The sequence below is a fragment of the Saimiri boliviensis genome, chromosome 8, assembly GCF_048565385.1.
Source record: "Saimiri boliviensis isolate mSaiBol1 chromosome 8, mSaiBol1.pri, whole genome shotgun sequence".
NCBI classification, from domain to species: Eukaryota; Metazoa; Chordata; class Mammalia; order Primates; family Cebidae; genus Saimiri; species Saimiri boliviensis.
In genome coordinates, this window is record NC_133456.1 from 54,070,217 (window position 1) to 54,086,585 (window position 16,369).

General features: G+C 39.3%; 1 protein-coding gene across 4 annotated transcripts in view; it reads left to right on the forward strand.

Annotated features, from left to right (window-relative positions):
• The window catches only part of ATXN7 (ataxin 7), a 138,410-nt gene that overhangs the window by 15,013 nt on the left and 107,028 nt on the right, over nt 1–16,369 (forward strand). Inside the window, exon 1 of one of the 4 annotated variants that reach the window (XM_074404486.1) lies at nt 1,244–15,653. The exons of 2 other annotated variants lie outside the window; for them this stretch is intronic. The gene's annotated coding sequence lies outside the window, so the exon portion shown is untranslated. Of the gene's footprint in view, nt 1–1,243; nt 15,654–16,369 lie in introns of those variants that run through there. One more of the 4 variants, XM_074404488.1, reaches the window with a different exon arrangement.

Consider the following 16,369-nt stretch of genomic DNA (forward strand, 5'->3'; position numbering starts at 1 on the left):
CTCACATGGTTTAAGATACTTTAATGAAAGAATTATTTTTAGAAGACTGGGCAGAGTTGAGGATGATGTGGGTTTGTCATCTAGAAACTAACAGCAGTGGCAAGCTGTTATCACTGCTAGGTCTGAGGGTGCAAAGAGGAATTTAGTGAGAGCTGGAGCCATAGTGGATGGGCTGTTACACAGGAGCTGTAGTACTGGACGTATTTAGCCGCTGCCAGAAAATGCAGCCCAGAGCAGGAAGGGAACAAGGAGGGAATATTCTCCTCTCAGACTTTATTCTTTGCTCTTTGATCTTTTTCCAGTGGCTCCTATTGGCCAGACTCACCTGGAAGCTGGCCAGCAGGTGAGTCTGTGATGCTGCCCATAGAGGTCAGCCTCTTGGGACTCAGCAAGGCCCATAATGGTGGAAAGTTGGTCTGGGCATGGAAAGGGGATCAGACCAAATACCATACCCTATAGCATATTCTTTTTTTTTTTTTTTTTTTTTTTGAGACGGAGTTTCGCTCTTGTTACCCAGGCTGGAGTGCAGTGGCGCGATCTCGGCTCACCACAACCTCCGCCTCCTGGGTTCAAGCAATTCTCCTGCCTCAGCCTCCTGAGTAGCTGGGATTACTGGCACGTGCCACCATGCCCAGCTAATTTTTTGTATTTTTAGTAGAGATGGGGTTTCACCATGTTGACCAGGATGGTCTCGATCTCTTGACCTCGTGATCCACCCGCCTCTGCCTCCCAAAGTGCTGGGATTACAGGCTTGAGCCACCACGCCCGGCCCTATAGCATATTCTTAATCTTACTTTCATCATTTTATCTCATCATCCTCATCTCCTGAAATCCCAAAATACACCTTAAAGCATGTGAAATATTGACTATGACTCAGTTCTGTCTTTTTAATATAAATAGCCCAAAGAGTTACCCTACTCTTATCAGAGTAATTAAATATTCAAAGAGAGAATCTGAACAATTCTCAGAAGAATTGGAAAATCACTGAAAGACCTTCTGTTGGGGCATTTTGTTCTTGGTTAAAATTAAACTAACATTAAAAAAAAAAATATATGCACATGAACTGTACAAGTGATTTATTTTAAAATCTAAAACTTGTACTTTTAATGACATATTGCTGAAATGTGTTGTTTATTATTAAGGTTAAGGTGCAAAAGGAAAATGCAGCTTAAGTCCTTATACATTATCCCTTCAGAACTTTTTTTTTTTTTTTTTTTTTTTTTTTTTTTTTAAGATAGAGTCTCATTCTGTAGCCCAGGCTGGAGTACAAAGGTGTGATCTCAGCTCATTGCAACCTCTGCCTCCTGGGTTCAAATGATTCTTCTGCCTCAGCCTACCAAGTAGCTGGGATTACAGGTGCACACCACCACACCTAGCTAATTTTTGTATTTTTAGTAGAGCTGGGATTTCACTATGTTGGCCAGCTGGTCTAGAACTTCTGACCTCAGGTGATTTATATAAGGTGGAATGAATTAGCAAAAAGATTCTTATTGCACCAATCTTGAAATACAAGAACAGATTTTTAGCTTATCAAAAGAGAGTCTGTTTTAGTCCATAACTTTATTGAGCCTTGAGGTTTGAGAAATGCGAAGATGAATATTTATTCTGTTCTTCAGAAATTTATGACTAAATAGAGAAAAGAGGTCCACACCTACCTATAATAATCAGTGTTTTAATAAAAGCACCAGCTGTGGGATTAAAAAAGAAGGAAAAGTGATGTAGTCTGTCTTTATCAGAGATTCTTTCAGATAGGTCACAAATATTTATCAAAAGTCTACAATTGCCATGTCCTAGAAGTACAGATGAAAAAAGTACCAAGTAGCCCTGATTCAAGGAGCTGGGGTCAGAGTGAGCTTTTCCCTGCTGTTTCATCAAGGGCAGCCAGTCTTTTGGTGCCTTTCCATTGCTGAAAGGAAGGATGACATTGAAAACCTTGATTATATCTTTCAGTGGTCTTCTGATCTGGCCCTGCCTGCATCTTCTCCCTCATCAGATGCTCAGGCTTTTTAGTTTCTTGAACTTGCCATTCTTCCTCAGTGTCTTTTCTACTGAAATATCATTTGTCTGGGGTGCTTGCTGCTACCCTCATCTCCCTAACACTTTTTCTGCGTCCTTTAAATGCCACCTCTTCACAGAAGCCTTCCGTGACCTTCTAGACAAAATTCAGTGACCTTGTTACTTGCTTTAAAACCTGTGTATTCAGACACCCTGCCCTTCTCATTCAAAGTGCTCTTTCAATTTATTTGTGTAAAGGTTTTATGGTTTTCCTTCCTACTAGAAGTAAACACCTTGAGAACAGGGTTCATGGCTGTTTCACAGCTGTCTCCTCAGTGCCAAGCATGGCGCTCAATAGGGACTTGGAAAAAAAGGAAAAAGAACTGGTTTCAACCCAATCCCTACTACTCACCAGCTCTGTGACATTTAGTGTTTTGCTTCTTGGCCTCTCAATTTGTTTTCTATAGAATAGGAATAATGATGATAGTGGCTATCATTTATTGAACACTTAGTATGTGCCAGACTATGCTTGCATTATCTTTTCAATTAAACCCCATCAGAGAAGTGAAAAGATTTAAGTCACATAGTTTGAAAATAGAAAACAGGATTTGAACTCTTGTCTGTTTAATTCCAAAAATGGATTGCTCTTAGCCATGCCTTTTTGTGATTGACCTGGGGGTAAAACCTGTAAGGGAAAAGGTCCTTGTTACGGGGTAATACCAGTGCTGAGAATGCTGAGGTTGAGGAGGGAGCAGGTTGGGAATCTCTTAAGCCATTTTAGGGAATCAATATGGGGTTAGCTTTGCCTATTCCAAGAGATGAGTGACCTCTAAACTGATTTCTGAAGAAATTAGTTGGGTCTAGATGCAGCCTGAAGTGCAAATAGTCTAAGGCAGGAAAACTTTTCAGTGTGTTGGAGACTGGCCTTGTTCATTGTTATTGGAGCTTTTTTTTTCTTTTGAGACGGAGTGTCAGTTGCCCTGGCTGGAGTACAGTGCTCACTGCAACCTCCGACTCCCGGGTTCAAGTGATTCTCCTGACTCAGCCTCCTGAATAGCTGGGATTACAGGCACCCGCCACTACACCCAGCTAAATTTTTGTATTTTTAGTAGAGATAGGATTTCACCATATTGGCCAGGCTGGTCTTGAACTCTAGAGCTCATAATTTTCCTGCCTTAGACTCCCAAAGCTCTGGGATTACATGGGTGAGCCACTGCACCCGACTGCTTGATACAGGGCTAGGAACTATAAGGTAGGGCTAGAGAGTAAGTTAAGAGACTTACAGGCTGCTGGGCCAGGGAGTCACTTTCTGCTAAACACTGTGGGGAGTCCTTGATGGATTTTATTTGCTGAAAATATTTTGGGTGCTGAAAGTCCCAATTTGGAGTCCACCTTGGGATCAGAAGTATCCAAAGCCCTTCTGTCAGTTTGCATTTCTAGCAAAAAACGCATTTTAACTAACTTTTACTCAATTGCTGCACCCAGTATGATAGTGTTTGAAAAAGAACCGGCATTGTGAAGTGAGGAATGGACTTTTAGTTGCAACAGTATAATTTTGCTGCTCTTGCTATTATTTTGGGAGCAGATTGCCTAGCCCAGATGGATGGCAACCTTGCACAAGTTACTTCACCTCTATAGCCTCTCATCTGGAAATTAGAAATAGTTAAAGTATCTATCTTGTCAGCTTGTGCAACATTTACATAGTGCCTGGTATAAAATAAACTTTTACACAATATTAGCTGTTACTGTTTTTAACATGACCTGTCCATTCTGGCCTTTGCCTCTCTTTTTTTTTGAGTCTGAATCTTGCTCTGTCACCCAGGCTGGAGTTCAGTGGCGTGATCTCGGATCACTGCAACCTTCGCCTCACAGGTTCAGGCAGTTCTTGTGCCTCAGTTTTCCCAAGTAGTTGGGATTACAGATGCATGCCACCATGCCCAGCTATTTTTTTTTTTTTTTTTGTATTTTTAGTAGAAACAGGTTTCACCATATTGTCCAGGCTGATCTCTAACCCCTGTCTTCAGGTAATTCACCTGCCTCGGCCTCCCAAAGTTCTGGGATTATAGGTGTGAGTCACCACACTTAACCTCTGGCCTATGACTCTTAAATGAATATGTGGTGTTTATTTATCAGACAGGTTGATGGGACATAGATACTGACATTTTTAAAGATCATGGTTTTAGGATTTTACAAAGTAAAACTGTCAATTGAAAAAAAAGGCAATGAACACCTGAGTGAGGCAGTTCTGATGTTTCCTAGATGTGTTTGTGATGAAATGCATAATATGAACATGAGCCAATAACTTAAAGAGCCCATGGTGTGTGCCAGGACTGTGTTCTCCATGCATTCTTCCTGAGAAGTAGGTTTGATTATATAATATCCATTTTACAGATAAGGCCGTGATCTTTTCTTTCTAAGATGTTATTAGACAGCTGTAGACATGGGCCCTAAACCATGTGCTTCTCCAAAACTTTTTGAGCCTTCAGCTATGTGTAAAGGCTTGGCTTACCTTCCATCAACTTCAGCTGCTCTGCTGGAAGGGAAAATTGGAAACAGGGCCCTTAATTTTTTCTCATTATTGGATTAATTGGAAGCACTAGGCATGGTATGCTGCCTGGTTCGTAGTAGAGGCTCAGTAAATGTTTATTGAATATAAATGTGATTCAGACCTAGTGAAAAAAAGATAGAGGAAAAGCAGTATTAGATGCTGGCTCCAGCCTATTTTCTGTTTTAAAAAAGTCTGAGGTCACCAGAGATTTTATTAGCATAGTCCATTTGTTAATATTGCAAACTAGTACTTGGTTGAAATCTGAGGTGAAGAATTGCCCAGTGTGTGTTGTATGGGATTAACTCTAGTCTAGGCAATTTAGTTATCTCTAGAAATCTGTTCACTTCCCACTAGGTACCCCTACTGCCCAAGAAGCTCTAGACTCTGTGCTTGTGTTTAGCTGATTCGTTTATTCCTAAAGAAAAATTAGTTGTAACATTAAAATATGCAAAGCAAAAATTGGAAGTTGTAACTGCCATAAGTCATCACTAGTGTATTTCAAAGCCAGATCTGATTGATATTTCTCTTTTCCCTTAGCTCAGGTAATTAAGCATTGACACCAAGGAAATATCATTTAGTATTAAGGGGAGAAAAGAGGATACCTTATTGTATAGAACAGTAAACGAGTAGCATTTAATTCTAGATTTCTTCTTGTTTCCCCCAAAAACAGAAAAAAATATATATTTTTTTCCTCTGAGGGAACTTAATTGGGATATTAATTGACCATGTCAAACCTGAAAGTCAGAGGGTAGCTTGATTACCAAGCTCGATTGATTACCAAGCATCCTTTTCATATTTATTATGTTGTGCCACAAAATGAAGATGCTTGAAGAGATAATTTTGTTGATTTACTATAGAAGTAGTTCGTGTAGAAATTTTAAAGTGTCAAACATTAAGAGACTATTAAGACCCACTGTCCAGATCTTGGTTTCTAATACCATTTTCAATTAAAAGGAGATTCTATGCCTGGGACAGGGAATAAACAATATGAGCCTGTAGTGTCTTCTAGTTCCAGAAAGTAAGAAAATAACACACACCCCTCCCCCCCCAAACACACTCTCTCTCTCTCTCTCTCTCTCTCTCTCTCTCTCTCTCTCTCTCACACACCACACAGTGATGGGATATGTCAAAGGGACCAAAGAACCAACTGAAAGAGCTCCCAAAGGTCAAACTGGAACAATTTGAGCAGCTAAAAAACATAGTATTAGATTGTAACCCAACATATAAAATAGATATAAATAAAATATACAGTGTACATATATATTCTTTTAAAGGCTCATATAAATATATAAACATATAAATAATATGTGATATAAAATCATAAATATCCATGAGGCCATAGTGGTATAAATCAGTGATTGGATAAATAAGCACACGGGAGAGAATAGATAAATCTTTCATATAAAAGAAAACTGAATTATTTATACAGATAATCTCTCAGGGAGATGGAACATCACTGCCCATTTCTCTTTTTTTGTTTTTTCTTTTTTGAGTCAGGTTCTCTGTCACCCAGGTTGAAGTACAGTGGCACAATCTTAGCTCACTGCAACCTCTGTCTCTTGAGTTCCAGCTATCTTCCCACCTCAGGCTCCAAGTAGCTGGAACTACAGGTGTGTGCCACCATGCTCAGCTAATTTTTTTTTTCTGTATTTTTTGTAGAGATGGGATTTTGCTATGTTGCCCAGGCTGGTCTGGAACTCCTGGGCTCAAGCGATTCACTTGCCTCAGCCTCCCAAAGTGCTGGGTTTATAGGTGTGAGCCACTGTGCTCAGCCCACTGCCCATCTTTTAAGTGAGCCGTGCCAAGTGACTTCCTTCCAAAGAGTGCAATATGGAAAGGGAGGAAAGAGACAGCTGCCTGACACTGGCCCGAGCAGTGATTTTTTAGATCTCACCCGAAAAGCACAGGTAACCAAAAAGTAGAAAAATGGGGTTGCGTCAAACTTAACAGCTTCTGTATAACAAAGGAAATAGTCAACAGAGCGAAAAGACAACCAACAGTATGGGAGAAAATATTTGAAACCATCCATCTGATAAGGGGTTAATATCTAAAATATATAAGGAACTCAAACCACTTAGTAACAAAACAGATAACCCAGTTAAAAAATGTGAAAGAACCTGAATTGACAAAGAAGACATACTGATGGCCAACAGGTATATACGAAAAGATGCTCAGCATCACTAATCATCAGGGATGTGCAAGTTAAAACCACAGTGAGATATCACCTCACTCCTGTTAGAATGGCTATTACCAGAAAGACAGAGGATAACCAGTATTGGTTAGTATATGGAGAAAAGGGAATCTTTGTATATTGGTAGTGGGGATGTAAGTTATAGTACAGCCATTAAAAACTGGAAATTTATCACAAAATTAATAATAGAACTATATGATCCAGCAGTCCTCCTTCTGGATATATATCCAAAGGAAATCAGTATGTTATAGAGGTATCTGCACTCCCATGTTTATTGCAGCATTATTCACAATAGCCAAGATATGCAGTCAATCTTGGTATCCATCAATGGATGATTGGATAAAAAAAAAATGTGATATTTAGGCTGGGCAGTGACTCATGGCTGTAATCCCAGCACTTTGGAAGGCCGAGGTAGGTGGATCATTTGAGACCAGGAGTTCAAAGTAGCCTTACCAACATGGTAAAACTCCGTTTCTACCAAAAATACAAAGTTAGCAGGGCATGGTAGCGTGCACCTGTAGTTCCAGCTACTCAAGAGGCTGAGACAGGAGAATCTCTTCAACTCATGAGGTGAAGGTTGCAGTGAGCCAGAATCACACCACTGTACTCCAGAGAGAGATTCTGTCTCAAAAAAAAAAAAAAAAAGAAGAAGAAAATGTATCCAATATACATATGCAAATAATTTAAGACTGTTCAGCCTTAAAAAATAAGGAAACCCTTTCATTTTTGACAACACGGATGAACCTGGAATATACTAAGAGAAATAAAGCAGACACAGAAAGACAAATACTGCAGGAATCTCACTTACATGTGGAATCTAAAAATATTGAACCACAGAAGCAGAGAGTAGAATAATGGTTTCCGGAGGCTGGGAGTTGGGGAAGTATTGGGAGAAATAGGGAGATGTTGGTCAAAAAGTACAAGTTTCAGTTAGGATGAATGAGTTCTAGGAAACTTATTCAGCGTGGTGACTCTAGTGAGTAGTACTGTATACCCGAAAAATTGCTGAGAATGTATCTTAAATGTTCTTACTCCCCCCAAAAATGAGGTGATGGATATGCTTACTAGCTTGATTTAACCATTTCATAATATACACATATATCAGAATACCACATTTACACTGTATCATTTTGTCAATCATGCCTTAAAGCTGGAGGAAAATAAATAATCACATGTTGGTATTGGTTCATTAGCTGTGACAGAGATGCCATACTTACATAAGAGGTTAGCAGTAGAGAAAACCAGGTGTCGGGTTTACAGGAACTCTCTGTATAATCTTTGCCACTTTTCTGTAAATTTAGTCATCCTAAAATTAAAAGTTTATTAAAAATAAAAGACTACAACAAGGACAGGAGTATATAGTTCAAGTTTAATTTTCATCCCACAGGGAGCCAGAGGTAAATAAAATAGCCGTTACTGTTATGTTCTTATTATGGTGTAAAGTGGGGCAATTCTTCCTTGCATTGTCTTATAAAGCTATGACAGTTTGTTTGCAGAATCAGAGAATGCAGTATTTCTAAATGTCCTCCTGCGGAATTTCCTACTGGCATGACTTTTTTCCCCCTTTGCTTCTGTTCAGTAGCAGTCCCTTGAGTGGCATTTGCTGTCCTAGTTAATCAGAGGGTAGGAGAAATGAAAAACTCCTCTTCCCCCTCCCCTGAAGTTTCAATGGGCACTGGAAATGTAGGTCAAATTGCATCACTGTAGAAAGGAGCGAACAGGAAGGTATTTATGAAGTGCTGCCAATGTCTCTTTAGATTCAGAGTCATGACGAACTGGTGTTGAACTCATTTATATGTGAGATACAGAGAATCATGTGGTCATGTTTGTGATGTAGTCTCAGAATGTCATATTTCAACCAGTGATAAAAGATCGCTGTCTGAAACCCTAGTGGAAATGACTTAACACTGGCTTTGTTCAATTTGCATCTCCCAGCTTCCTGAATTCTTTTCGTCTCTTATTTATTATTGGCACGTTGCAACAATTTGTATTAATTTACCTAGAGAGATGTTTGAATTGTAGAAACTATTGCCCTGTGTACTTAAAAAAAACTATTGTTTGGTAGTCATATAAGTCTAATAATGTATTTTGCAAATTACATATAATCATATACACAGTGACATCTTGATTAGCACACAGAAACCACAAAATATTTTTTTATTTTTAAATTGTGTTTAGTGTATCTGCTACATGGATCTCAGTTTTATTATTTTATTTTATTTTTTGAGACATTTTTCAAGTATACAGTGAGAGTCTCACTCTGCCACCCAGGCTGGAGTGAGGTGGCACCATCTCATCTCACTACAGCCTCAACTTCCTAGGCTGAAGTGATCCTCCCCCCTCAGCTTCCCAAGTAGGTGGGACTACAGGCATGTGCAGCCATACCCAGCTAATTTTTGTATTTTTTTTTTTTTTTTTTTTTTTTTTTTAGAGACAGGGTTTCATCATGTTGCCCAAGCTGGGTCTCAAGTGATCTGCCTGCCTTAGCCTCCCAAAGTGCACGGATTACAGGTGTGCACTGCTGCGTCCAGCCTCTCCTCTTTTTTTTTTTTTTTTTTAAATAGAAATATGATATAGATTTTAGAATATAAGAAGACTTTAAATACATGTTCTTATTTTTTACATATTGTATGCTACCTCCTCCTTTGTAAGATATCCAGATATTGACTGCCGAAATACTCTGTTACTGACAGTGTTATGAACAGTAAGCAAAACCAACTGTAAAACCTCTATTTTCACTCCCTTCTTCCCTCATGAAGATAATCAGTAGTTGATTTATGTACAAAATGGAAAGTCAGATGACAAAAGATTTTTACAGAGGCTTGGGTATTATTTAATTGTATGAGTTGAATAGATTATTCTGTGAAATATGTTTATAATTCAACTTGCTTTTAGCTATTTTTTAAACTTTTTATTTTTATAAAAATAAAAGAGATAATTATAAATTTACAGTAAGTTGCAAAGATGGTCCATCTGATTATTCTTCACCCAGTTTCTCCCATTTATTATGTCTTAAGTATACTGCAGTATTAAAACTAGGAAATTGACATTGGTTTAAAGTGTGTCTATGGTTCTGTGTCATCTTATCATGTGTATTTTTGCGTAATCACTGCCACAATCAAGATGCAGAACTATTCTATCACTAAAAAGATCTTGGCCAGGTGTGGTGGCTCACTCCTGTAATCCCAGCACTTTGGGAGGCCGAGGTAGGCAGATCACGAGGTCAAGAGATCGAGAGTATCCTGGCCAACATGCTGAAACCCCATCTCTACTGAAAGTACAAAAATTAACTGGGTGCGGTGGCATGTGCCTGTAGTCCCAGCTATTGGGGAGGCTGAGGCAGGAGAATCGCTTGCACCTGGGAGGCAGAGGTAGCAGTGAGCCGAGATTGTGCCACTGCATTCCAGCCTGGCGACAGAGTGAGCCTGTCTCAAAAAAAAAACAACAACAAAAAACAAAGATCTCCCCTGTGTTACCCCTTTATAGACACATTCATTCTTGTTACCCCCACAATCCCTAACTCTGGTATCTGCAAATCGGCTCTCCAACTCTAAATTTGTCATTTTGGGAATGTTACATAAATGTGATCTTTTAAAATTGGCTTTTTTTTTTACTTAGCATTTTAAAAATTTTATTTTTAAAAGAATATGATAAAAATTTTAAAAGAATATGTATTTTTTAAATTCGTTACCCAGAGTTTAATTAACTAATTTTTAAGACTGTATTTTTCTAGCTTGGCTGTTCCATTCTTTGTGTTGCTATATTTGAACAGTAGCTAAAGTCGAATGTGCCAACGTAATAGCTGATTATAGCATTAACCTTATTGCCTGCTGTTAAGGATGATACCCTGACGTTGAAGGGAAAATTACCCTGGGAAAAGTCCATCCTATCAACAAAGTAGATACTACAATTGATGAAGAGCAGGAATAAGTCCAAATGTTTATACCGAATAAAGTAACTGACCATATTTGTACTCCATTTCATCTTGAAATAGCTCTTTAAAGGAGAGACTTTTTGGAACATGGTATTTAAATGAACAGCAGTGGAAATATTTACATTAATTAACTAATGTAAAGCTTATGTCACAGAATTGTGGAATGTCACCATACGAAATCTAGTGTCTGCATCATGTTAAGATTCTTTGAATGTCTTGAGAAGGAAATGGAGTTCTGTGAACAGGCAAAGGCTGGAAACAGCCTCAGAAAAAACAAATCTTCAGATGCTAGTATACTGTTTTCTGACAATATATGAAGAATATTTTAAGATCTATAGGAGGGCATGTTAGTGTTTGACTACAAATGCCACATCGTCAAACCTATAGAACTGAGCAAATAGAAGGTGAATCCCAGGATATCATTTTGCCGCTCATGGCAGTGAATAAGCACTGGCTCCTCAGCTTCTCCGGAATTCATGTTCCTGAGGTTGTGTCAGGACAGATTTTTATGAATAGGATAATCTTGTAACTAGCAATTGATTTTTGTTTGGCCCTGGCTCCTAAAGTTTTAGACAGTCTTCCTCCCAGTTGGGAAAATATTCCTTGTAATTAAAATCATCCTCTACTTACCAGCTTAACATTTTTCCCTTGATCACATTTGTTTTCTTTAAGCAGCATATGATTGTACTTAAAGTAGCTATTGGGATAGAGGAGAAGGGAAACAATCATTTATTGACCATCAGCTATGTGCCCGCCACTTTGCTAAGTGTTTATGTACATTCATGCATGTAATTGCAGTATTGAAAATTTGTGTTAATGATTCTCATTAAGTTACAGATCTGAAATCAACAGCATCCTGAGCAACTCTTTGTAGCAAGCCAATTTTCTTGGTCAGATTTACTCAAGGGGTTTGTTGACCAAAACACTGTAGAGAAAGAGTGAGACATAGTGCACATATGCCTGTGAGAAATGGCTTAAATAATACAGTTATATCTATTAATTTCTATATTCATGAGAAAATGTGTGAAATGATACAGAATTTAGAAATGTAAGACCTACCCCCATCTCCTCTTAGCTGTTTATCCAAATGGGAGTAACAACTGTTGAGTTAAAGAGAATATCAACTAACTACAGGACTTAAACTGCTTAACCTGTCAATGCAACATGCATAACAAGGCATTACATAATTAATCATGAAATACATCTTTCAGATGGTAAATGCTTTAATATTCAGAAGAGGAAATGATTACTGATCTCTGACCCTTGATTTTATCGCTAATGATTTTGCTGCCTCATAGAAGTGAATAAAATAATGTATATAAAACACTTAGTATAATGTCTGCTACTTAGTATACCTTCCGTAAATTATAGCTGTTGCTGTTGGTGATGAAAATTATGATGATAAAAAGAATGCTTAATAAAGGTAGGCTGACTGCTATAATGACCCAAAACCCCAGTGTCTTAACACAATATATGTTTATTTCTTGTTTAAGCTCAGAGTGTGTTGGTAAGGAGACTCTTGATTCCCCCAGTCATTCAGGAGTGAAATTGTGTGGCTCTGCCCTCCTGTAGGTGCTTGGAGCCCTTTCCATTAGACCAGCAGAGGGTAGGAGAGACTCAGGCTCAAGCCAGAGAGCTTTGTGTGGGCCTGGCCTAGAACTGCGGCACCTAACATTTCTTTTTTACTTATTTTTATTTTTATTTTTATTTTATTTTCTTATTTTTTTGAGACAGAGTCTCGCTCTGTCACCCAGGCTGGTGTGCAGTGGCATGATCTGGGCTGACTACAACCTCCACTTCCCGGGTTCAAGCAATTCTCTTGCCTCTGCCTACCGAGTAGCTGGGACTATCGGCGTGCACCACCACGCCTGGCTAATGGCTTGCCTTTGGCAAGCCATTTATCTATTACAGACCTGCATTTCTTCACTTACAGTATTCTTCGTAGGACGCTGGTGAAGATTAAACAAGACAGTGCACATACAGAGTTTAGCAGAGGGTCTGATCCAAGTTATGCACTCAGCAAAAATTGTTCTTATGGGTAGCATTAGTAAGTATGGCCTCAGAGTAAAATGCATGCTAGCTGTTCATTTATTTAACGTCTATCCTAAGGGACCATGCTAGACTAGCCAAGAATGACTTAACTGAGGACATTTATATGAATTTTAGAATTTTGTAACCCCAGGCCAGTAATAGATTAATGTTCACCTGGTAGACTATTGGGGGACAAACTCTCTCTGTTCTCCAGGCTTTCCTCCTCCCAATCAACTTTAAAGACACCCCTACCACCACCACAGACACACACACACACACACACATGCACACACGCACACACACACACACACACACACACACACACACACCCTGTAACTCCTGTGAACAGGAGTACTGGACTTTTATTTGCTTCTTACTCCTCGTTTTCCCTTCCTCAGCACATTGATGTCTATAGGTGAGTTTGGGAAGAGTGAAGGTAAATGCCAGAACAGCTGTTTATTCCACTAGCCTAATTGCAAGTTCTTAGCAAGGCAATAGCATCCCACTGCAGGCACATATTAACCTGAGTGGCTGGGTAGCTGTCAGAACCCGTGGTTCCATTTTATCCAATTGAATTCATCAGGCATTTATTAACACTTAATAGCATTTGGCCCTGGGGATACAAGAATGAAATGTTGTGGGCCTAGCCTCCAGGAAGCCCGCCTAGGGCAGTAGGCATGATGACCTGATGAGGTTTCATCTGAGCTAGGTTTTGAAGGCTGGATGTGAGTTACATGGAAAGTTAAGAAAGGAGTTCAAGGAGGTATGAACAGCAGGTATGGAGAAACAGGTAGAAATTGTAGTGTATGGCAGTGGAGGGAATGGTTTTAAGCTCAACTCGAATATGCCACTACCTCAGCCTTTATTGGCGTCATCTCACAAGCCTTGGTTTTCTGTTAAAGGAGCACGGAAAGTTTCTATGTTATAGATGGGAGAACTAAGTGAGATGATGCATATAAAAGGCTTACTTTTTGTTACTGGGCACATGCTGTAAGTGTTCAGTAAATGTCAGCTGCTACTACTATTGTCATGTGCTCTTGTAAATTGACTTTCAAATCTATTGATTAAGGTGTTGCACAATGACAAATTAAAGAACTACTGGAAATTTGTATTTTAATTTTCTTTTGGGCTAATGGTGAAATGGTGCCATATAGTCACAAATAATGGACCAAAAAAAAAAAAAAAAAATGCCTTGCTGACCTTTCTTTGACAAAATGAGAGGAACCCTAGTTAACCTCAGTGAAGCCTGGGAGACATGGGCTCAAGAAGGAAGAACGGTGCATCCTGAAATGCAAGAGTGAAGGATGACTATATTGAACATATTTGGAGAGAGGAGAGGGACTGAACATTGTACAGGTATGTACTTATAGAAGCTGTTAGAAAATGGAGGCTCCTTTAGAAATAAGACTCCCTGTGAGGGGTTCCATGAAGTGGTGGGAAAGCCCTAGGACTAACTGCAGTGACTGAAATGTACTCAAACCCAGGCCAGAGTTATTGGAGCCCTTCCTCATAATTAGTTTTGCTCTCTCTCCACTCAATGTGTTTTCACACTGACTTGATGTTCAGTGCAGTAACTGAGCAGTAGCTGTAGCTCAGTAGGTAGAAAAACCCTCTAACCTTTGAAGAGGGGAATACCCAGTAGCACCTTTGAAAAAAAGATTGTATGTAGAGTTTCATTCTTAAATTTGCTTTGCCAAGGAGAAAGCCTATGAAAGTGAAAGCAAGGTAGAACTGGGGTCTAAAGGGAGGGGGTAAACTAGAAACCATGTTAATTTGTATTTCTGGAGAATGTGCCTGCAGTTGACATATAACTTGCTTTAAACATGTTTGTAACCTGCTTAAAAATTTTGGGTTTGGGTGGTGGTTTTTCATTTGAGAGAAAAGATTTAGGAAGACAATATAGCTCTGGGGCACAAGCATGGCTACCTCAGGAGTCAGGTCTGAAAGGAAAAAAAGTGATGCAGCCAGCTGGGTACTTTGGAAATTACATGCCCAGCGACAAAGGGCAGCTACTAACACAGCATCATTCAGTTATCCCCCTTCAGGAAGGTTAGCTCCTGTCGCCAGGTTTTTAGATTTTCCCAGAGAAACCAAGAGTTTGGAATTTTATGTGAATCTTCCTACCTTTTAAATGTTAGTAACAACGTCATTTTTTTCCCCCCAAGATCACCATGGAAAACAAAAAGTGGGCTATTTTAGGCCTGTGGACTTTTCCATTTACAGCAAGTATCAGGATGGAGAGAAAAATGCACAACCTAGGAGTTAGGTGGCTCAGTTGAATAACACTGCCAGTCCTAGTGCCAGACACAGTACTTGGCATAGAGCACATTTTCAATGTGTTTTGTTTTGTTTTTGAGACAGAGTCTCGTTCCATTGCCCCTGGCTGTAGTACAGTGGTGTAATCATGGTTCACTGCAGCCTCAGCTTCCCAAGCTCAAGTGATCCTCCTGTCTAAGCCTCCTGAGGAACTGGTACTACAGGCTTGCACCACCATGCCTGGCTAGTTTTAAAAAATTTTCTGTAGAGACAAGATCTCGCTGTTGCTCAAGCTGGTCTTGAACTTCTGGACTTAAGCAATCCTTCTGCTTTGGCCTCCCAAAATGCTGGGATTACAGGTGTGAGCCATTGTGCCCCAGCCTCAACATGTTTTTATTGGATAAATAAACCAGCTGAGATAAACCTCTCTTGGTTTTCAGTCTTTTCTTACCTAGTATGGAGAGATTGGAGTCAGCTTTCAAGGTTCCAGGTAATTTTTTGTTTTGTTTTGTTTTGTTTTTGTTTTTGTTTTTCCAGCTCCAATTTGTAAGATCACAGCTCCCTGTGTTTTCGTTGTAGGACTCATTTCTCCAGCCCCTTTTCTTTCCTCTTATGCCCTCTCCAAGAACCTAGGGTGCCAGTCTCACATTAGAGGTTGGTGACTTTGCCTAGAAGTTAAGAAGTTTTAAGAGATAAAAGTAAGTTTATACTGTTAAAAACCAGACTGACTTGGTTTAGCCTTTTTGCCTTCCTTTATTGTGATCAGTAGGTTTATACTTAATTTTGACATACTGGATGGCATAACAAGAGGTGATTGAGATTAAGCCTTAAATTGCAGCAAGGTCGGAATCTTAAAAGAACACAGAAATGTTACTCTTAGAAAATAAGCCATTTTCCCTGTAAAAGCCAATATAACACTGTCCATGTAGCAGTGTAGGATTTTCTCTGTTTAAAATGAATGAAGGGATGTTTTTGAACCCTTGAGGTTTCTGCAGTATATTCTTTTATACCACATTCTGGTGATAGCTTTACTTTTAAAGTACGTTTTTACTATCTTGGACAAGATCATTTTTTGTTAACGTTATCATATTTCAGTTCAGAAAAATTAAGCTCATAAAAAGGAGGGCCATTTACCCTAGATGCCAGGGGATTCATAGAACCCTAGGGAACCTAGGGAAGGAAGTGCTCTGGGCCACTCAGGGGATATGCAGTAAGAGGAAAGCCCAAGAACACTCCTAGGAAGAGACTGTTTCTTTCTTTCCTTCTCTCTGTCTCTCTCTTGTTTTTTCTCCTGGGAGAAATGGGAGATAAATGGCCTCTTGGGTCAGATTCACTCCTGAGTAGCATATTCATTCTTTCATTCTCTCTTTGCTTTCTTTTTCCTATAGACTGAGAGAGCACTTATAGGTAGCTT